Source organism: Chiloscyllium plagiosum, chromosome 22, assembly GCF_004010195.1.
Source record: "Chiloscyllium plagiosum isolate BGI_BamShark_2017 chromosome 22, ASM401019v2, whole genome shotgun sequence".
Classification (NCBI taxonomy): Eukaryota; Metazoa; Chordata; class Chondrichthyes; order Orectolobiformes; family Hemiscylliidae; genus Chiloscyllium; species Chiloscyllium plagiosum.
In genome coordinates, this window is record NC_057731.1 from 40,837,867 (window position 1) to 40,861,695 (window position 23,829).

A 23,829-nucleotide genomic window follows, 5' to 3' on the forward strand; every position below is an offset into this window, starting at 1 on the left:
TTATTTGAACTTCCGAGGCTCATGGTAGGACTCAGGAAGAAGAAAGAATTTATTGAAATTGCCTCTGTCAACGTACAACAACTGTTTCAGGCTGTCAAGAAGAAAGAAATCTGAGACTATACAGGCATGATGGAAATGTTTTCCATTTCTATCATCACTCAAAAACCTTCAGATAACAAAAGTGTTGACGCATATGTGATTGACATATATTAATATTGTATTTTAAGTTTTGGATTTTAAACTAGTGGTATATGAGTGTTGGGTGTATTTTGTGAAAAGGCTTAATAATTAACAAGGTCAGTCTTCCCAAAACCATGATTTTAAACCATACCTCCTGGAGAGTTAATTTTGTCAGGGTTTACAACAGGAGAGAGAGAATATTGAAAGACATGAGCTTGTTTTGGGGTTTGGAATAATCAAGGATTGAGTTTAGTTTAGAAAAACACACAGATTGGAAAGCTTTTTGGCAATTTGAAGAAGATCTGACTGGAATTGGAGGTGTAGTGGACAGCGAAGAAGGTTATCTCAGATTACAACAAGATCTTAATCAGATGGGTCAATGGGCTGAGAAGTGGCAGATAGAGTTTAGTTTAGATAAATGTGAGGTGCTGCACTTTGGGAAAGCAAATCATAGCAGGACTTATATACTTAATGGTAAGGTCCTAGGAGGTGTTGCTGAACAAAGAGACCTTGGAGTGCAGGTTCATAGCTCCTTGAAAGTGGACTCGCAGGTAGATAGGATAGTCAAGACTGGTATGCTTTATTGGTCAGAGTATTGAGTATAGGATTTGGGAGGTCATGTTGCAGCTGTACAGGACATTGGTTAGGCCACTTTTGGAATATTGCCTGCAATTCTGGTTTCCCTCCTATAGGAAGGATCTTGTGAAACCTGAAAGGGTTCAGAAAAGATTTAGAAGGATGTTGCCAGGGTTGGAGGATTTGAGCTATAGGGAGAAGCTGAACAGGCTGGGGCTGTTTTCCCTGGAGGGTCGGAGGCTGTGGGGTGACCTCACAGAGGTTTATAAAATCATGAGGGGCATGAATAGGATAAATAAACAAAGTCTTTTCCCTGGGGTGCGAGAATCCAGACCTAGAGGGCATAGATTAAGGGTGAGAGGGAAAAGATGTAAACAGGACCTAAGGGGCAACTTTTTCACGCAGAGGGTGGTACATGTATGGAATGAGTTGTCAGAGGAAGTGGTGAAGGCTGGTACAATTACAACATTTAAAAGGCATCTGGATGGGTATATGAATAGGAAGGGTTTGGAGGTTTGTGGGCCGGTTGCTGGCAGGTGGGACTATATTATGTTGGGGTATCTGGTCAGCATGGACGAGTTGGACCGAAGGGTCTGTTTCTGTGCTGTATATTTCGATGACTCGATGATTCTAAGTGCCAGTACATTGTCTTCCAGAAAAGGGGGATTGTTCAAAACAGTTAAGAGAACAAGTTACCTCAGTGAAAGAATTTAGCTTGTAAAACTTGCAGATCAAGAGTGTTTAGTTGGAAACCCACATTGTTTATTCAAAGCTGAGAGAGTCTGAAATTTTAAAAATTCATTCACAGGATGACGGCATCAGTGGCCAGACCAGCATTTATTGCCCCACCTAATTGCCAGAGGGCAGTTAAGAGTCAACCACATTATTGTGGGTCTGGAGTCACAAGTAGGCCTGACTAGGTAAGGATGGTAGTTTCCTTCCCTAAAGGACATGAGTAAACCAGAGAGGTTTTTCCAACAATCAGTTCACAGTTATCATTAAACTCTTACTTCCAGGTTTTACTGTTCAAACTGCACCACTGCCATGACAAGATTCAAAACTGGGTCCCCAGAACATCTGGTTTAACATCCAAGTGATAATACCACTAGGCCATTGCCTAGTGGTGTAAATGTGCCATGGAAAAGACCTCAGGTCTCATTTATCTAGAATTGGAGAAATGCATTTTAGACAAACCTACAGATTGGATAGGGAGGAAAATTGGTTTGGATTTTCGTTTACTGTTAAGTTATGGTATTGAGGATCAGACTAGTGTCTGATTTGCCATGTGTTTTAAATCCTTTCAAACTGTGTTATATCTGGATAGCTTAGTTTGGTTTGTTTTTTTTGTGTAATAAACTTCTGTGTTTTTGTTAAACCATACCTCCAGTCTTGTGTGCTGGTGTTCCAGTGAATACACTCAAAAGAAGAATCAAAATATAGACAGGCCAGATTTCATTTTGGGATAGCAAAATTATCTGCAGAACAAATTATTCTCGAGTAAAGTCATATAGTCATTGAGTCATACAGCACGGAAACAGACCCTTTGGTCCAACTTGTCCATGCCAGCCAGGTTTCCTGAACTGAACTGGTCCCATTTACTCATATTTCTCGAAACCTTTCCTATCTATGTATCTTTTAGATTACTTACAGTGTGGAAACAGGCCCTTCGGCCCAACAAGTCCACACCGACCCGCCGAAGCGCAACCCACCCCTACCCCTACCTTTACCCCTTTAACCTAACACTACGGGCAATTTAGCATGGCCAATTCACCTGACCCGCACATCTTTGGACTGTGGGAGGAAACCGGAGCACCCGGAGGAAACCCACGCAGACACGGGGAGAACGTGCAAACTCCACACAGTCAGTCGCCTGAGGCGGGAATTGAACCCGGGTCTACAGGCGCTGTGAGGCAGCAGTGCTAACCACTGGGCCACCGTGCCGCCAAACATCTTTTAAATGTTGCAATTGTATTCATTTCTACTATTTTGTCTGTAGCTCATTCCATATATGCACCATCCCCTATGAAAAAGTCACCCCTCATGTTCCTTTTAAATGTTTCCACTTTCACCTTAAACCTAAGCCCTCTAGTTTTAGACTCCCCTAACTTAGGGAGCAGACCTTGGCTATTCACCTTACCTATGCCTCTCATGATTTTATAAACCTCACCCCTTAACCACCTACACTCCAGGGAAAACATTCCCAGCCTATCCAGCTTCTCATAACTCAAACCCTCCAGTCCTAGTAACATCCTTATAAATCTTTTCTGCACCCTTTCCAATATAATAACATGCTTCCCAGAATAGGGCAACCAGAATTGTACATAGTATACAGAGCAACACAAATTAAAGAGTAATGTTTCAAATGTTCATCTTCCAAAACAGAATTATCAGTACCAGAGGCAGAGATAATGTTAAGTAAGTAGCAATTCTCCAGTACCATGATTGAGGATGGGGAAATATCTGTGCATGAGTACAATAAAGCAGGAGTGTGATTAAATCCATCTATTTAATCAACCAACTGAAAGGTAGAGTTTGTACAGTTCAACACTTATCTACCAACAGATTGAAAATAAAGATTTGTTTGCCCAAAATGATTTGAGCTGTGTGCAACGACATGGGAGTCAGACAAATCTCCAGGGACTGAGGTCATGGACAAAGAGAAAAGATTAATTGACTCAATGCCAGGATATTGCAAAGAGAAGGTACTTGATAGACCATGGTAAACTTAGCAAAAGCTACTGAGCTCAACACATCTGTTCCATCCCAATTTCCCAGGTTGGAGCAATGAAACAGCTGTTGGCCTTTCTTATATGTGAATGAGGAGCCTAAAATGTGCTTTAAGATACTACAGTACCTGAAAAGCAAACCAATTCAGGGAACAGTGAGATGTGAGTCTGAAACCATTCTTGGGGTGGGGGAATGTTGCTGTCCAAAGTTGCCTTGTATTATACCTGGAAAACAAGTCACACTTCCACCCTGCTGGTGATACCACCAAGGTGCAGGCAAAACTTTAATTCTCGATTATATAAAAAAATTGCAGCGCCCGCAAAAGAACACGAATGAGATAAACAGAATGTACAGTTTCCACCTGTAATTATGTCACAAGTGAGTTATTCAGTCAGCATAGCTATGGAGATAAAAATCTCAATCTCACGGAGAAAGCATGATTTGCCTGCTTTTATATGATGTATTAGTTTTACGGGCATAGCTTGGTAACAAAAGGAACTCTTTAACTTTAGTCATATGCTGGGTTATCACTTATCAGTGTTCACTCAAGCCTAGAATATGGAGTAGCATTTAGTTCTCTGGGAATGCCAGAGGCAGCCTTTGTACTTCATGGCCCACAAATTAAATGTCTTTGTTTTCTCTCCAGCACTGTGCAGGTGGCTAGTTCAGTTCATATCATGCCTTAGTGCGAATACAAAATGAGACCATTAAGCTCAAGTGAAGGGCAGTGACATTTACATTAATTACATGAAACACTATCTCAGGATGGAATACTTTCATGTGTTCATCAGTAAAGTCATTTTTGATGACACCCTAAGTCAGCTTCATGGTCAGTTTTCTCATTCTGAACAAGAACTGGGATACCATTGTGATATTTTGAGTTGCATGTTACCTGATCTGGAATTAATGCAGAATAATTACAAGGTCTTTGCTCTTGATTACACGACTGTAATAGGTAGTCAGTCGGTGTTTGAGCTACAGCTGCTCTTGAAATTGAGTCAAATGAGATAATATGATAAAGGCAATAACAAAAAGTTCTCATGTAAATGATCAGAATTAGCATTTTGTCATTGATTGAGGAAATGCTATACCTCATTTGAATCGAGACACTTGGTCTTTGTTTAAGAGCTTCAGCCACAAAAGGATGATCTTTACGGAAACAATTAAAGGATATTCGGAACCAAATGATTTGTCAAAGTTCACTCAGATGTCAGGTATGGAAGATTCTGCTGCTGCATAGAGCTAATCAACTTGTCCTTAAATTGAAAAGTAGTTTTGGCCTTCATAGCATATTTAAACATAGGAGATGTATCGTTATTGTAAGTGCTCAGCAAATACAGTAACATGCCTGCCAAATGAGGCAAAACTATAATCTAATTATAATCAGATCTTGTTATAGTAACCAGGAACAAACTTATCTTTACGATGATTTTGTTTTACCGTCTGTCTGAGATAAGCTCCGTTGAGGAGCCCATCCTTTTCTGAGGAACCACTTATAAGACAAATTATGTCAACTGTTCGAGATTTTCCCAGTAATTAAGTACAGACCGTAATCCATTTACAATAAAGGGGTCATTTTAACCTAAGTTGCTAGGTAGGAAAGCTATGAAACTGGGTAGAGTTCAGTTTTATATTGTGTCCAATATTAATCTCCAAAGAACTGACCCTGTCCCGATTCATCGGATGGTGTGCGGAGTGTGGGAGAGTGGATAATAAGGGTGTTCAATCTGTCTCCGTGATTCGCACGCCTATTGGCCCCCTCCCTTTCTCCAGTTCGCTGACACTCTATTTCCTCCACTCTCACTAAAATGCCCGTTACCTCCAAATCTGATGACGAACACATAGCTGAAATGCCTATCCTTGTTGAACAGGCTAACTGGGTTGTTGTACATTTCCCATGTTTTCTATTCACAGAATGATAATTGGCATGTTCCTCAATCCCCTTTCTTCATTGCGACACACAAACACACAATGTTCTCCCCAGGATCAGTTAATCAGGCATAGTGTGGTCAATTTGCCCTCTCCCTGATTTCAATGATACAGACACAGAGAGGGCAGTCTGCTATCTGCTATCCCCGGGTCAATAATACAGAAACAGTGCAGTCAAGACTGCTCTCCTGTTGTCGGTGATCTACACAGTAGCTGTAGCCTACACAGAGGCGCAACATTATAACAGTGACTTGATCTCGAAATTCAGTCAGTTTAAAACACAGGCAACAAATGCTAGTCTTGACAGTGGCACCTACATTCCAAGAAGGAATAAAAAAAGTCACAATGTCTGCAACAACAGACCAAGCCTATTCTCAAACAATTCTGCTATAATATTTGAAGAAGCTGTCTGCTAGGATGACCAAAGCACTGCAGAAATTGCATGCGTTCTGTAAGACGTGGCATCTCTGGTTGAGTGAACTTTAATAGAAAAGGGACATTCTCTGTTTGCCAAGATATAAGAGAATGAGATGTGTTCTGTTATCCCCATCAACAGCCTTCACTTGGAAATAGGGCAACTCTTTGTGACATGAAGATTGACGGATTGGCGCAGTTCAATTCAGCGCACGTCTAAAATCGAAACTGCCCATTCGGTATCAAGATGGTGACATTATATAGTTTGTATCAGTGTAGGTGAGAGCAACCTTTAGTTAAAATCATTGATCAATTTAAATGGAAATTGGGGCAACAGGAGGAACCGTATGGGTGAGGACAAAAACGATGTTATCCTTTTTTTGTGTGAAACCGCTTTGTGCATTCCACTTCAGCTACTGCTGCGGAAATTATTGGGAGAAAGTTCTTAGCAGCTCTAAACACTAGTCACATATATGCAGTGCAAGGACAATTGAGGCATATGAGAAACAAGTGTAACGTTTTAATGATTCCAATCACTGAAGTAGAATTTCTGCAGCATCATTGTATATTTCAAGGACTGATCTGAGACTGTGATGGTTGGTATTGCTGTAATTAATAGAGATGACAGTATTGCGGGAAGTCATTTGGCTGGTACTTAATACCTAATAAAAAAATTAAAGAGAACTATAAAGTTTGAATGTCAATGGTTCTTTGGCACCTTTTTGCACTTGGCAGAAGGACGCTGACTTAAGATGATGGTCAAAAGAAATAATGATGAAAACAGAAAGAAATGTCCATTCAGCAAATGCATAGACTCTGGAAGGCATTGCCTCGGAGTGTGCTGGATACTGTCTTTAAAATAGAAGTATCTGATTATCTGAAAACATTTCAAGGCCATGGGGCAAAGACCAGAGGTGCAGCATTGTGAGTGGGTGCAGTGGACTCGACAGAGAGTGCTATTAGCTGAGTTGCTCTTGAACAGGGCTGGCACAGACAAGATGGGCCAACTGGCCTCCATCTGTGTTTTAACCATTCTGTTTGATTCTTTCATCCCGTACAAATCTTCAGATGTTTGCTGCTGTGTCTCTCAGTCTGGAATCTATAGATAAATGCAAATGTGGAGATAAAAACTTAGGCCAACTTGAGAAAAAGCCTGGGAAATTCCTCCTTCAGTGTTTCAGATAATAATGATTAAAATAATTGTCAGAGGTAGGGTAAGTTTAAGTGATAGAGAACTTTTCATAGATATTCCTTAGCAATTGCCACTTCTCACCACTTGTGTTAATTATATCTCTTCAAACCTAAAGAAACAGCTGCTTTATTTTGGTGAAGCTCTCCTAATCCTGGATTTTCTTTTCTCTTATGCAACTCTCCACAAGCAACATTGGTGGAGGTATCTCTCGGTTTGTCTTTGTTGTTAGTCTCAAGAAATAGAGATCTGCACACAAATCTAGTCTTCAATAGTACAACATAACAGAAAATGTAATAAATAGGAAGTAACTATCTAGAATCAAACTAGGGAAGAACTGTTCTATGAGTATGTTCAAATAATTCACTGTAAGGGTTAGAAAGAAGAATAATCATTTCTTTTTAACTCAACATTTCTGAAGAAACATAGGAATTGGAGGAAGCCATTCAGCCCCTTCAGCCTGTTCCACCATTTCGGGAGGTCACATTCGATATGTGGCCTAACTCCATATACCGGCCTTTGACCCATATCCCTTAATACTATTGCTTAATAAAGAATTAACTACCTCAGATTTAAAACTAACAATTGATCTAGCATGCACTGCCATTTGTGGTAGAGAGTTTGAAACATTTACACCCTTGTGTATAGATGCGTTTCTTATATCGCTCCTGAACAGTCAGGCCCTAATTCTCAGACTATGCAGTCTAGTTCTAGAACCCCCAACCAGTGAAAATAGTTTCTCCTTTTCCTATTAATAACTTTATAAGACATCAATCAGATTACCACTTAACCTTCTAAATTATAGAGAAAACAGGCATAATTGATATAATCTCTCTTCATAACCTAACCCCTGAAGTCCAGATATATTCTTATAAACCTACATTGTACTCTCTCCAACGTCCATATATCCTTCCTAAGGTGCTGTGCCTAGATCTGCTCACAGCAATCCAAGTGGGTCTAACCAGGATTCTGTATAGATGCAAAATAATTTCTCCACCTTTACTCTAGTCCTTCGATATAAAGGCCAGCATTCCATTAGCTTTAAATTTTTTCTTAACATAGAACATAGAACAGTACAGCACAGTCCAGGCCCTTCGGCTCTCGATGTTGTGCCAATCTTTTATCCTACTCTAAGATCAATCTAACCCACACACCCTTCATTTCACTATCATCCATGTGCCTATCCAAGAGTCACTTAAATGTCTCAAATGTATCTGACTCTGCTACCACTGCTGGCAGTGCATTCCACACACCCACCACTCTCTGTGTAAAGAATCTATCTCTGACATCTCCCTTAAACCTTAATTTGAAATGCTTATGATAAGTAACAATTATCTGCTGTTTACCATTTCTATTAAGTTTCACGTCAAAGGTACCAGGTGCCAGAACCATTTGAGGAGGCACATGGAGGCTGAGAGATGGTCTAGAATTGCTCTCTAGTATTTTTGAAGTTGGCCAACATAGCTTTAGAGAGCCATCTCTTATTTCATTCCTTGAACAATCTGACACATTCCAGGTTCAACTGTTTCCCAGCTCAGCGTTCACACAAAAGTCAATCTTTCCTTAGTTCCCATCTCGAGTCAGAGCTTGGCTTTCCCCACCGTGTGTCTGAAATTAGCCAAACCTAGCTTCACAGTCTACAGTCTGGAAGTTGCTCCAAATGAAATGTGTGCATTAAATTCAGTAGCCAATCTTCACTGTGAAAAGCATGATATCTGGTCAGTTCCTTCAGCAGAATGCTGGGCCCAGGGCTTCTGTCTGCCCCACAGTAACCTCCCGTAGTTGGCAGATCTGATTTAACCTTAGCGCTGCCTTCCTCTGTATGCTTTGGGATTGTTCATAAAGAGTTAATTTTATTTCCAGTTTCTGAACAAGGTACTTTGCAATAATCAAAGGATTAAGGTGCAAAATGGTTATCCTCCTCCACCCCTGGGCATGTTGGTTCAAGCCTCTGTAATTTTATCAATCCAAGACTTTTCGAATAATATCTCACTCAGGTCTTAAGTTAACATGTCATTATTGTTATAATGTTTATGGAACATTCTTATGGTTGGTGGGGTGAACCCCACCTTCCATGTTACCGGAATTACTGATCATTCTTCTACTGAAATCTCAGCAAGAGTAATCAAATATAATTCCCTGCTTTCAAATGCACAAGTTACTTTTGTTCTCTTTACTGAAGTTGTTGGTGTGATTAAAGTGTCAGGTAGATAAGGCTGCCGGATATGTTTGTTATTTATTTCTGTGGTACATTTACTGATACCCCATAATCTATATGAACATGGAATCTTCCTTGGTTGAGAGACATGGGGCCAATGTTTCAGGGATCCTCGGAAGTGGCCGGGGTGGCAGGAAGGCTGGTGGGGGTAGGTGTCAGGAAAGAGACCCAAGATTTTCCATATGGCCAGCGGCAGAAGCCCTGAGACGTGAACATACAAAAAGGGAGTGGATCTAGACCTTTCGGCTGCTTGAGCCTGCACCCCAATTCAATAAGATCATGGCTGGTCTGGTTGTGTTTCAAATTCCATATTCCCATTTACCCTTGCTTCCTCTCCCTAACAAGAATCTCTCCATCTCAGAATAATATTCAACTCACAGCAAATGAGCCCTTAAAGTGGTTAATAAAGGGCTACCTCAGCAGGCCATTCTCACACAGCGTCAGGGTACACTGTCATATTGTGAGACTGCTGAGTCATACTTGGTGGTATCCCAGTGAAAAGGACCACTCCTTACCATACCACAGAGGGGTTCCTTGAGCAGTGAAGTTCCTCTTACAACAACAGTACCACAGCTGCTCCACACACTCTCATGCCCCTTCAATCGCCCGGCCCGGCAGCCTGGCCAAGCTTCCAAACCTGCCTCAAGCCCCTGCCAGGGAAACCATCCTGAGGCACCCTCATCTCCCTGAAACCCTAGCAGGAGCAATGGCGCTACACAAAGATGGAAGGTGCTGAACTTTCAGTTCGGTGGGGATTTGTCAATCCTCCGCCCATGAGGTTTACATTGTGAACATCTGCAAGGCATGTCACCTGGAAATCAATCCACAACTATGCCAAACATGGAAAATCTCTACTTCAGCAGGTACTGTCTCAGGAAGAGCCTGAAGACAGCTTCAGGGTTGCTTGATACTTGGTAATTGAAGGGTGGGGGCATTGGAATTTGAAGTTATGTCACACGGAATGCGTTGCCTGCCCTACTTTCAAAATGTTGCTAATTTCAAAGTCTGTTCTCTTCCTGGTCTTCCATTAGTTTTCTGCTCTTGCTCTTTGCTTTCATAAATCACGCCTATAGCTCTTTAAAAATTCTGTTTCTTTTTATTTTTTATCTGTGAATGTGACCATTTCAGCATGTTTGCTTATATAAGTACACACACATGGAAAGGTGTGCCCGAATGTGTATAAATCTTTCTCTCAGTTGTCTTTTACACCCCCTCCGCTAACATGGAAACAGACTGAGAAAATATGCTCACTAATACATGGAAGAACGCACACTTGATTCTGATCCAGAAGTGAATTTTGATTATGTGGAATGAGTAATGCGACAGCCCTTGTTTTCAGTGTACAGAGTATAAAGGCTACGGATAAAGTTTACATTATCTTTTGCCCCTAACATCTGCAGAAGACACATAAAGATGTCTTTTGACCTTTGCCTCCAGTCTTGGTAATATTCACAGTCGTCTGGAATGCTATTGCATTTTAACAATGAAAGTTCAAAAGATTTGATCAGAAAAGATTGGGTGCAATGATGCATTCTCATGTGCTTGGTTTAGTTATAAGCTTTCTTCCCACAAAACATTCATCTTCCAGACCAGCTGCTCCTTAGAAACACCATATCTCAGGTGATAATGAAGTCACCTTAAGGCTGTCTGTGCAAATTGAACAGGCACCACATTCCCTGCTTGTACTTTAATTCTGGAAATCGCTGTAGATGTGATCATTTTAATTATTTCTGCTTGAAAGCCATGTTATAATTATGCCTGTTAATAAGAAACTTCAACTAACTTGGCATGGTTTAACTCACCTGTGAACAGTGAAATATGTTAGATGTCCCAACAGGCCAGACTGATTATATCATTTCAGACAACAAACTAATGAAAAGCAGCAAATTAAAACTTACTTTATTACTTTTGTCTTTAAAGGCGCTCTGTGTTTCTGTTAAACAAATGCATCTATCGTTCTTACGGCGATGGATGAATCAAAGAGCACAAGGGAAACTTTACTGTCAGCTGCTCATTAAAAGTATGGCAATGGCAGAGTTCAGTAACAGATAGATTTTAACCATCAGAAGGCTATCACAATATTGTGATAAGAATGTTTCTTTTTAAAAACTAAGCAACTTCAAAACATTTTAATTGTGATGTTGATCTGAACACAAATTATTTACTTCTTCAGACTGTGCTCTGAATGCAGGCACCAATTGCAATCGAAACGTTGTTCTCAGATGATGTTGCTGGAAGGGTGTTATATGGAGATCAGGATCACATTGTGGGGGTCATAATTCTGCCCATTAACTATTGGGATGTGTACACAGGTAAACAGTTGTGCAAAAACTTATGGCCAAATTCGTGCCCAGTTCTATCTTTTATTTTATTCTTTCATGGGGTGAGGGCAAGTCCATTATTGCCCATCCCTAATTGCCCAGAGAGCAGTTAAGCGTCAACCACATTGCTGTGGATCTGGAGTCACATGTAGGCCAGACCAGGTAAGGATGGCAGATTGCTTCCCTAAAGGACATTAGTGAACCAGATGGGCTTTTCCAACAATCAACAATGGATTGATTGGTCATCATTAGACTTCCAGATTTTACTGAATTCAGATTACACCATTTGCTGTGGTGGGATTTGAACCTGTGTTCCTGGAACATTACCTGGGTCTCTGGATTAACAGTCCACTAATACCACTAAGCCATTGCCTCTATCCTGCAATCTCAACAGGGTCTTTATCATCAGTGGCTGTGTCACCTGCCTGATTCATGTGGGAGCCAAATGAATGACATGCAAGTCAGGGTCCTAACCATCAGTATCCCAAAGAACTTTCAGTGGCATTCTGAGTGGGACAATTGCTGTGGTTGCACTGCTCACTAACCCCTATGGGACAGGGGTAAGGGTGAGCTAGAAGGAGGCAATCCTCAAAGGTAAGTTGAAACCTTGGTGTGTCTATATCTCCCGGTCAGGGTGCCTGAACTTCCACTGTCCCATCCCTTCTGCAAAATGACCTCCATTCCCTCCTCTCAGCAATATACTTGTGGCCAGAGGGTTATCCTCCAGTTCACATCTTTCCTCTGTCCCCAAGCCAGTCAGCTGCCTGTTTCTGCCCCAGTTTCAGTGGGGGAAATGTTGTTGGGGAGTGGTGGGAAGCTGCTCATCTATCTAAGAAGGTACAAATATGGACTGGGAGTCATACTGGCCTTAAGTTCTTAAGATAAAGATACCAACTCTCTGACCAAGTTAAACTGAGAAATGTTGGGGTTTCAGTATAGAGGCTTGCACTTCACATTCATGTGATATTAGTTAATGGCAGGTTTCCCATTAGAGATTACTTACAGTGTGGAAACAGGCCCTTCGGCCCAACAAGTCCACACCGACCTGCCAAAGCGCAACCCACCAGACCCATTCCCCTCTGCCCCTAACACTACAGGCAATTTAGCACAGCCAATTCACCTAACCTGCACATTTTTGGAGTGTGGGAGGAAACCCACGCAGACACAGGGAGAATGTGCAAACTCCACACAGTCAGCTGAGGCAGGAATTGAACCCAGGTCTCTGGCGCTGTGAGGCAGCAGTGCTAACCACTGTGCCACCGTGCCACCTATTAAAACTGTTCTTCTTTTACTGAATTGGAAGACATTAGATGGCTCTCAAAGACCTTCACCATTTTATTCCAACTTCTGCTGAAAGTAATCCACTCAAAGCATTCAATGTTTTGTTGGCATCTTTACAGCTCTGCCAGAGTGATAGTGCCTTCCAACTGTTCGAAATCATAGCATTTGTTCTGAAGAAGAGGAAGGCAACTGAGGCTAAGCAAGCTGAGCTGGAAGGGAAATCCATGATCCTTGAGAAGGGACATCAATAAATGAAGTTTTGCTGCAGATAGAATTTACAAGCAGCTACTGAGTGCTTCAAACCGAGTGATAATAAATATGGAGGAAAAGCTCTTTGCCTGCTAATTTACCCTTGCTCATTGAACAGAAGGAGCATTCAGCAGCCTCAGTATTATAATCTGACTAGGTTTCACAATACAGTACATAGCAGAGTACAGGAGAAAGTGAGGACTGCAGAAGCTGAAGAAGAGTATATGCTCTTCTCAGCATAGAAGAGTACAGCACAGTACAGGCCCTTCGGCCCGGTGATGTTGTGCTGACCTTTTATTCTTTTAAAGAGGGAATTTTAAAAGCGATAGTTCAATCTCAAAGAATGATATGGATTAGTTTAACAATGACCCTAGAATACAATAAATGGCTTTATAATAGATCTCATACTATCTATATTAAGAAGTATAACTCAATAAATTACAGAACACCAGTACAGTTGATTCTGATTTAACGTTGAAGAAACACACATGAGAGCAGAACTGACTATTATTCAGAGCAACATGTGTAAAGTCCCATTAGGAAATTACCTCATTGTTACATTTAAACAAGTTATTTAGATCAGCATATGCCTATAGTCATCAATGAAATGTGAAATACAATTCACTTTGGTTTAGTCTCATTTTATCAAGTTAATCTCTCATTGCTGTCGTTAGTTATAATTCCAAGGGGCCCTCATCTTAACAAGTGCATAGATGGAAGTGAGAAATCAGTAAACAAGTTTGAATTAAGATGTGATCATTAACATTGGTCATGCCTCGTTCTGTCCAGGGCAGATGGGAAAATCCTTTATCATCAGGAATTTACACAACAATTGGTAACCTATTGTCATTTAAAGTTTCACTAAAGCAACTTGTTCTAACAAAACCATGATTTCATTGTAATGTTATGATTATTTTGAGCGACTAAATTATGCAAACATATTACATTGTGAACGTGAATTACCATGAATAATATATTTCGTTTGACAAAGAACTGCTATCACTAGAGAAAATACAGAAAGAAAACAATGAGAGAAAAATAAGTTGCACAAAATGATACTTTATTTAAAAAAGAAGAGACAAATATCATATTTTCCTTTTTTAAAAAAAATGGACAGATGGGTCCAAGAAAGGGAAGTCAATGTAATAGGATTGAACAAACCGCTTCCCAAGGCAACATAATGTAGCTTAAAGAGTTAACTCTTGAGTGTGTACCTACAAAGCTATGTCAATGATGACATAATAGACCACGTGATGTTGGAGACTTTCCAAAGAAGGAAGCTACAGTTCAGAGCCCATGCTTAGCCAGGGTATATCTGGTTAGGAAGATGTAATTAAAGATTCCCTTTTAAAAAGTCCTAAATCCTCAATAGTACCACAATAGTGTGGCCCAAACATTCTGTAAAACCTGACACAAACTCCCTACTGCAAACCACCTACCCTAAATACAAATAATTACTGATGGATACAGGCAAGCTTTCCAACATTATTTTTTAATAATTTTATGTTCAACAAATGTTAAACTAATATTTAAGGGGACCTTTAACCAATTTGATTAAATCTCCTGATCCTAGCTAAATTTGGCTTTATTAATCTTAAGGATCTATTAATACAAATGTTTGTTTAGAACAAAAGCATTTCTACACAAATATTGTACTTCTTCCTATCTCTCATCTGTTATTGAATAACATTTACTCAATAATTCTGATTATACTAAAAACTACGCTGGAAAGCAATTTAAGATTGCAAGTTAGGTTCAATGTATGATTTGTTTATACCTGTGCTAGTGACTACATTTAATAATGCTCAGGTCCTGTTCTTTGTTGGTAAAAAGTGTATATCCACTTATTAAAGTTTTTTCACCGAGGAGACGGTATGAAACAGCTATCCTTCATTGCATCCCTTGGCAATTCCCTGACGACTTGCCTGGCTTGAGTTAACCTAAAGCTGTTAGCAGTTCCTGCTGTACTGCTATACCAACGTTAGTCCAAACCAATCAGAAGTCTCTCCTCACACTGTATAAATTGTTTCCTTTCTAAGTTGATTTACTTGCTTTTCAAAGCTGATAGGAGGACAAAAAGCATCGATTTTGTATCTTTTTCAGCAATGTTCTGCCTTACCAGGAAATCATTTGTACAGCCGAGTCAAAGATTTAACAAAGATCACATTATGGATATCAACAACATTGTTGGATTCACAGGGAAATTAATAACAAGAAAACTGTTCACTGAATTTCTCTGAAGGTTTATGAGACCCAATATTCATTTTTAAAGTGTCGATAGAGCTAAAGTGTGTTTAGAAGGGTGAAGAGCGATCTGGTTGAAACTTACAGAACACTGAATGGCCTGGACAGAGTAGATGTTGGGAAGGTGTTTCCTTTGGTAGGAGAGAATAGGACCCGAGGGCACAGCCTTAGAGTTAAAGGGAAGACCTTTTGAATGGAGATAAGGAGAAACTTCTTTAGCCACAAAGTGGTGAATCTGAGGAATTCATTGCCACAGAGGGCTGTGGAGACGAGGTCGTTGAAAACATTTAAGACAGAGAGAGAGTTCTTGATTGCCAAGGGGATCGAAGATTACAGGGAGAAAGTGGGAAAGTGGTGTTGAAACCCTATCAGCCATGATCGAATGGCGGAGCTGACTCAATCGGCTGAATGGCCAAATTTCTGCTTCTACAGTTTTATGGTCTTATGAGACACAATCTCATAATTCAACATGCTTTCACACAGGATGAGATTGAACAGAATGGTAGCAGGACTATTACTCTGTGCCATCTATATTCTATACTTGGACTGATGTGCGCAAATCATTTTAATTCTTTGATTTTGTTTTATGCATGCTATTATATTACCTCTATATTATCCTGTTTGAAACATGTCTACACTGTATACACACTTAAAGCAAAGTGACTTTGCAGCACATTTTATGATACTGCCATATTTTTGCTCATGATTTCAATTTAGCTTTGCCCTTATCTGGTATTAAACATTCACCTTACTTCCTATGATGCCAGCTATTCCACCATAACCCAGATTCCAATAAAAATTAAAATAAGCCTAGTACATCCAGTGCATTCATACAGTGGGGTTGATCATGATGAAGCAGCTTTAATGCAATGTCACTGTCTAATTTTGTTGAATAAGCTCAAGATGCACCTTGAACCTAGATTCTGTGCCTAGGTACGTTTGTACCTAAGATCCTGCCATAAGTGGGGAGTTGTAACCTTTTCACTCATGTGAGTGAATGTGACAATAAACCTAATTCAACTCAATTCAGAGCATTAACCCCGGGGTTTGGATAACTGGTTCAGTGACATTGCATGCACAGAACAGTTGACTTAAATCTATACATCACTGAAGTTTCACTTCTAGCATTAACCAAAGGCTTAACTTTGTGTATTTATGACTAGCAGCAAAACATTAGTGAAGATTAAAGGGAAAGACATGCTTTCATCTTCTAATTGAATCAAATGGAAAGAAAGGTACACCCTATGTTAGGGTTTAACCCATGGACGATTGGAATTCCCACAGGCTTTTCCCAATTTTCCACCTTGGTTCCAGCTACATTTGGGTTTTAAGAATGTTTCTCTGGGGGTTGTTGCTGATCTTCTGCTGAACATATTACCAGGAAGTTTGACAGATCCTTGCAGAAGTCTACTTTCATCACCTTTCACAAACTTTCTACAAAGGAACAGAAAGTGTTGAAGATGTAGAACAGCTGTAATGAGCATTTGAAAGTAAAGGATATCTTATTGCTTCATCTAAATCAGGACTTCGCTCTCAAATCCTGACTGACCAAATGGAAATTTCCAAATACTCATTTCAAATTTCCAGCATCTGTAGGATCTATTTTTATTTCTTCTAAAAGTTGACTTAGTTGAAACACATACAGAGACACTGAAATGATCATGAAGTTAATCTGAAAAAGTATTTTTTAAGCAAAGAATGTGCTACATGTATTTATATATATTTATAAAATGTGGGATGGTTTAATTAGCAGCTTTGTCTAATTAAATTGAAGTGCTAATGAAAAACTATTGTCGCTGATCAGTGCCAAAGTTGTGGATGTAAATCTCTGGTGGAACACTACACCTCACCACATTTTATTTGTGAGAATTGTAAGCAGTTGTATCATGAATATTTTTAGTTTTTGACTTTTTAAAATTAATATAAGTTGAATACTGATTTGAAAACAAAAACTCATAAGGGAAAGGCACTCATGACACAGAATATTCTAATAATAATATCTAAAGTTTTATTGAAACAGTAAAAATAGACAGATTGGTGAAATACAAGCCATGAGGTGGGCACTGATTTGATGCTTAATATATTGAAAATCAGTCCATTGTGCTGTAGCAGGGCATGTTTGCATTAGTCTCCTCTGATCTACTTTCTTGTAGAATCCCTACAATGCAGAAAGAGGCCAATGTTAACTCACCTAGCCTGCACACTACAAACAATTTAGCAAGGCCAATCCACCTGACCCACACATATTTTGGACTGTGTGAGGATGCTGGAGCACCCAGAGGAAACCCACACAGATATGGGGCAAGCATGCAAACTCCACACAATCACCTAATGCCAGAATTGAACCAGGGACCCTAGAGCTATGTGGCGATAATGCTAACCACTAAGCCACCAGATCAGCCTAACTCAAAGTATTTTTCGCACTAAGTTACTGAAATTATGAGCCAAGAAAGGTACTGCAAGGGGCATCATGCCTAACAATTCTGTTAGAATTCTTTGAGGAGATAATTCGCAAGTCATATCTGGCTTTTCAAATTTTGACAAGGTGTTGCACGGGAGGCCACTAAATAAATGGTATTGGGGGCAAATGGCTTACTGGCAGAAGGCAGAGGGTAGGGATAAAGGGGCCTTTTTCAGGATGGCAGCTGCTGATGAGTGGATTCTGTGCTGGGACAACAACTATTTATGTTAGAACTGAAGAAAATAGTTACTGTGTTTACAGATGACACAAAATGGTTGGAAAGCCAGGTAGTGTTGAGCTAGCAAGAAGGCTGCAGAAAGACTTGGATAGGCTAGAAGAGGAGGCATAGATGTGGCAGATGGAATACAATGTGACGATGTTTGAGGTTATCCACCTTGGCAGGAAGGATAGTAGACTATTTCTAAACAGGGAAATCAGAAACCTGAAGCACAAAGGAACTTAGGAGTCCTGCTTCAGGATTCTCTTCAGGTTAACATGCGGATTCAGTTGGCACTTAGGAAGTCAAGCATAGCATTGTTGTTCAATTCAAGAGAGTCAGAAAACGAAAGCAGAGACGTGATGCTGAGGCTGTACAAGACTCTGGTCAGACTGCAGTTGAAATATTGTGAGGAAAGATGTGTTGGTGTTGGAAGGGATCCAGAGGAGGTTTACAAGAATGATCCTGGGGATGAAGGATTTGCCATATGAGGAGTACTCCATGGAGTTTAGAGGAATGAGAAGGGATCTGATTAAAACTTACAGAATACTGAAGGCCCTGGATAGAGTGGATGTGAAGAAGATATTCCCACTAGTATGAGAGACTAGGGCCCAGGTTCAAAGTCTCAGAGTGAAGGAATGACTTTTAGAATTGAGATAAGGAGGAATTTATTCAGGCAGAGGGTGGTGAATCTGTGGAACCGATTATCACAGAGGGATGTGGAAGCCAAGGCATTGAATGACTTTATGACAGAGATAGATAGGTTCTTGATTAGTAGAGGGATTAAGGGTTACAGGGAGAAGGGGGTTTACCAGCATGATCAAATGGTGAAGCAGACACATTGGGCTGAATGGCCTAATTCTGCTCCTATATCTTATGTTCTTATAAAATGGCCATTGGCATCTGAACGAACAGGGAAATAAACTGTGTATTTTGTTAAGCCACCAGGATTGAGAAATGAACAGTGCCAAGATTGAGAAGGAGGCTAAATATAAAGGCATGAATTCAATGTCATATCAGAAAGAGCAAAAAGGAAGGGAATAAAGATTTAATCAAGCCAAACAAAAGGAAAGGAAAAGCAAGAGAAAATTAAAGTTTAAATTTGACACTTTAAAGATATCCACTAAACATTTGGAACTTGAAGGAAGAAGACTTTACACTTGTAATTTTCAGGGGACCTAGGCTTTCCATGAGGTTTCTGGTATGCTTGAAGAGAGAGAAATGTGCCTACATCCTGCAACAGTGTCAATAGAGGGCTTTCCATCATCACCTTCGGCTGTACTGCTCCCACTCTCCTCGATCTTTTGGACTTGCAATCAAAGGAAGGGAACCAGACAGTTTCCTGACGGTCCCTCATTCCTTGCTGACAATTATTCAAATATGATCGACTCCTTCAGAAAGGAGGGGCCTGCTGGAGAGAATTAGGAAGGAAAATTCTTGGTAGCACCCAGAAGTTCAGGAATCTAAGTTCTCCTGCTCATGCATTTCCTTACTATAATTTGGGCATTAAAGCAAGCTTTAATTTATCATAAGCAAAAGATGTTCTGACCCTAGTCAATCAACATCTCACTGTCTTCACAGGTGCGTTATCAAACAAAATGTGACACCTAGCCACTTAAAGAAAAGATTAGATGCACAATGGCTGAAGCACTGTCATCACTGTAGAATGATCACAACTGGGGACACTGTGATTTTGAAGACAACAGATACTATTTCCCAGCTCTTGGCCCAAGCCCTGGAAACTATAGCAAATGCAAGTGAACATCTAAATGCTGCTTAAATGTTTTGAGAGCTTCTGATTCAACCACATTTTTAAGCAATGAATAAGAGACGATCACCACCCTCTGAGCGGAAAAATATTCCTCAACTCCCCAGTTAGCTTTCTCCCTCAGGGAGAGGTGAGGCTGCGAAAAGATGAGGGAGAATCTTAAACCAAGATGTTGCTAAATTGGGAACCAATGCAAGCCAATAAGCACAAGGCTGACAGGGGATCTGATTTAGGGCATGGATAGCAGAGTTTTGCATTACCTCAAGTTAATAGGCATTGAAAAATTGAGGCTGGCCAACAGAGCTTTAAAGTGGTTCAGTCCAGAGGTAACAAACACACAGGTAAGAGTTTCAGGGATAGATTAGCTGAGATCCTACAGATTTGGGCAATGCTATGGACATAGAAGTAGTTGGTCTTAGTGGTAGCATAGAAGTATGATTGGATCCTCACCACAGTTTCAAATAGGATGTCAAGTTTTTGAATAGTCTGCTTCAGCTTTCAGCATTTAGTAGAGAGAGGAATGGAGTCAGTCACTGGATAATGACCTTTAAGATGGTAACTGAAACCAATTAATAACTGGGCTTCCCAATATTATCACTGGAGGACATTTCAGGCGATTCAGTTTCAGGTGCCTGGCAAGAAATTAGACAACTTAAAGACAGTGAAGTGGTTGTGAGAGAGGGTGGCAATGTCGCTCTCGTTATTGTCAGACCACTAACAATCAGGAAAAATAGAAATAAGTAGAGTTGATGTGCGTGTTGGTGACATTTAAAGTACCAGCCTGAAATGGCCTTGTTTACAATGAATAATTGCATCAGCTGTCATTCACCAAACAATCACTTTGATTTAGACAAATGACTTTCCTAAATCATCAGGCAGAACACATCGTTTCCCCATGGTGCTATAAAGAAAAACAGTGAACGAATGGCACTGAGCTGAACAAAATGAAGAACTTGACCCTCTTAGCTTATCTTCTTTGGGATACACAACAACTCCTCAAGGAAATTGTTTGCTCTTTACCATCTGCTCCTAGAAATTCTTTAATTGAAGTGATAATGAATTTAATGTGATAATAAACCATAATGGCATTGGAGATTAGTCTAAATAGGATGGGTTAATTAAGGCTGCAACTTTCGGCACATTCTCAACCCAAATACATATTACACTTCACTATTTGTTTATTTGAATCTCACTAGATGACGTCTTGGGAATAAAGCTGACCTTGATTGTGTGGAGCCAAAGATAAACGTCCTGATTCACTTCTATTTGCTGTGCAAGGACTGTTTGTGTCGCTGAGATCTCTCAGTGGTAACACTTTGAATTGTTGTGATGTGCAGAGGTTGGTGTTTGTGTGAGTCTCAACTGTCCTTATATCATTCTTTCATGTGATAAAATGACTCACACTAACAACTTTCTTCAATTAAAATGTGACGGCAATATTCGCAATTTCCAGCCACCTGCCAAAGAACTAAACAAGACATCTGTCCCTTTTTCAAGTAAGATTAACATTTTTATGGAGCTTATCACTACCTCACTGAGTCTTAAAGTACTTCACAGGCAATGAACTACTTTGCAAGAGTAGTGACTGTTGTTCAGTAGGATTTACTGCTTATTTAAACTACCATACTGTTTATCATCAACATCTCCCAGAATCCATTGACTCTCTCTATACTTCCCGCTGCCTCGGGAAGGCAGCCAACATTATTAAAGCCTCCTCCCCATTATAAGACCCCTATTATAAGCTCTTCAACCGCTTCAGTCAGGTAGAAGATACAAAAGCTAAAACACACGTACCAACAGATTCAAGAGCAGCTTCTTCTCTGCTGTTATCAGATTTCTGAATGGACCTCTCATATATTACATTTAATGTTGATGTGGCTGTTTGTGCACTGTCTCTGCAGCTATAACATTGTATTCTTCACTCTGTTTTATTACCTTAATGAACTTTGTATGGTATGATCTCCCTGTACTGCACACAAAACAAAACTTTTCATTGTACCAAGGTACATGTGACAACAGTAAATCAAATCAAATCAAAGACTATGATGTATTATTTTCAAGCATTTAAGGTTTTTGATAATTGTTACGTGATACTTAGGCAGCACCTTCCCCAAGCCAGTTATCTCTACTATCTAGAAGGATAAGGGCAGCAGATTTATAAGAACACCATAATCTGCAAGTTACCCTCCAAGCCACTCACTCTCCTGACTTGGATGTATATTGCAAGAACAAAAATGGCTGGAAAAACTCAGCAGGTCTGACAGCATTTCTGAAGAGAAATCAGAGTTAACATTTCAGGTCCAGTGACCCCTCTTCCAAACTCAGTTCTGGATAATGCTGCTAGACCTGCTGAGGCTTTCCAGCAGTTTTGATTTTTGTTTCTGATTCCAGTACCCGCAGTTCTTTAAGTTATTTTTTGACTTGGAAGTATATTGTTGTTCCTTCAGTGTCACAGAGTCAATAGCTGAAAATGTGTTGCTGGAAAAGCGCAGCAAGTCAGGCAGCATCCAGGGAACAGGAGAATCGACGTTTCGGGCATAAGCCCTTCTTCAGGAATGAGGAAAGTTTGTCCAGCAGGCTAAGATAAAAGGTAGGGAGGAGGGACTTGGGGGAGGGCCGTCGGATATGTGATAGGTTGAAAGAGGTCAAGGTGAGGACCAGTTCCAAAAACGCACAACCCAGATGGCCTCCTTCGGGGGAGGGGAAATGAGGAAATTGGTGAAATCCGAGTTCATCCCTTGTGGTTGGAGGGTTCCTAGCCGGAAGATGAGGCGTTCTTCCTCCAGCCGTCGTTTTGTTGTGGTCTGGCGATGGAGGAGTCCAAAGACCTGCATATCCTTGGTGGAGTGGGAGGGGGAGTTGAAGTGTTGAGCCATAGGGTGGTTGCGTTGGTTGGTTCGGGTGTCCCAGAGGTGTTCTCTGAAACGCTCTTCCTCCAACCACAAGGGATGAACTCGGATTTCACCAATTTCCTCATTTCCCCTCCCCCCACCTTGTCTCAGTCAAATCCATCGAATTCAGCACCGCCTTCCTAACCTGCAATCTTCTTCCTGACCTCTCCGCCCCCACCCCAGTCTGACCTATCACCCTCACCTTGACCTCTTTCCACCTATCACTTTTCCGACGCCCCTCCCCCAAGTCCTTTTATCTTAGCCTGCTGGACAAACTTTCCTCATTCCTGAAGAAGGGCTTATGCCCGAAACGACGATTCTCCTATTCCCTGGATGCTGCCTGACCTGCTGCGCTTTTCCAGCAACACATTTTCAGCTCTGATCGCCAGCATCTGCAGTCCTCACTTTCTCGTCACAGAGTCAATATCCTGGAGTTCCCTCCCTAATGTCATTTTGCCTTTACCCACACCAAATGGACTGCAGCGAGTCGAGACGACAGCTTACTACCACCTTTTGGCTTTGCCTGTTTTTTGATTTGATTAACCATTGTCACATGTACTTAGGGAGAGTGAACTTTTTTGTTTTTCATGCAGTACAGGCAGATCATACCATACAAAGTGCATTAGGGTAATAGAACAGAGTGAGGAATACAATGTTATGGCTGCAGAGGAGATACATAAACAGCCAGATCAATATTAAACTGGAAGTTTGAAAAGTCCATTCAGATAGGATACAAATACTACAGGAAGGATAGAAAGGGAGGCAAGAGAGGAGGGGGAGTGGCATTTTTGATAAGGAATAGCATTACAGCTGTGCTGAGGGAGGATATTTCCGGAAATACATCCAGGGAAATTATTGGGTGGAAGTGAGAAATAAGAAAGGGATGATCACCTTATTGGGATCATAGTCAAAGGGAAATTGAGAAACAAACTTGTATGTAAGGAGATCTCAGCTATCTGTAAGAATAATAGGGTGGTTATGAGAGGGGATTTTAACTTTCCAAGCATTGACTGGGACTGCCATAGTGTTAAAGGTTTAGATGGAGAGGAATTTCTTAAGTGTGTACAAGACAATTTTCTGATTCAGTGTGTGGATGTACTTACTAGAGAAGGTTGAAAACTTGATCTACTCTTGGGAAATAAGGCAGGGCAGGTAACTGAGGTG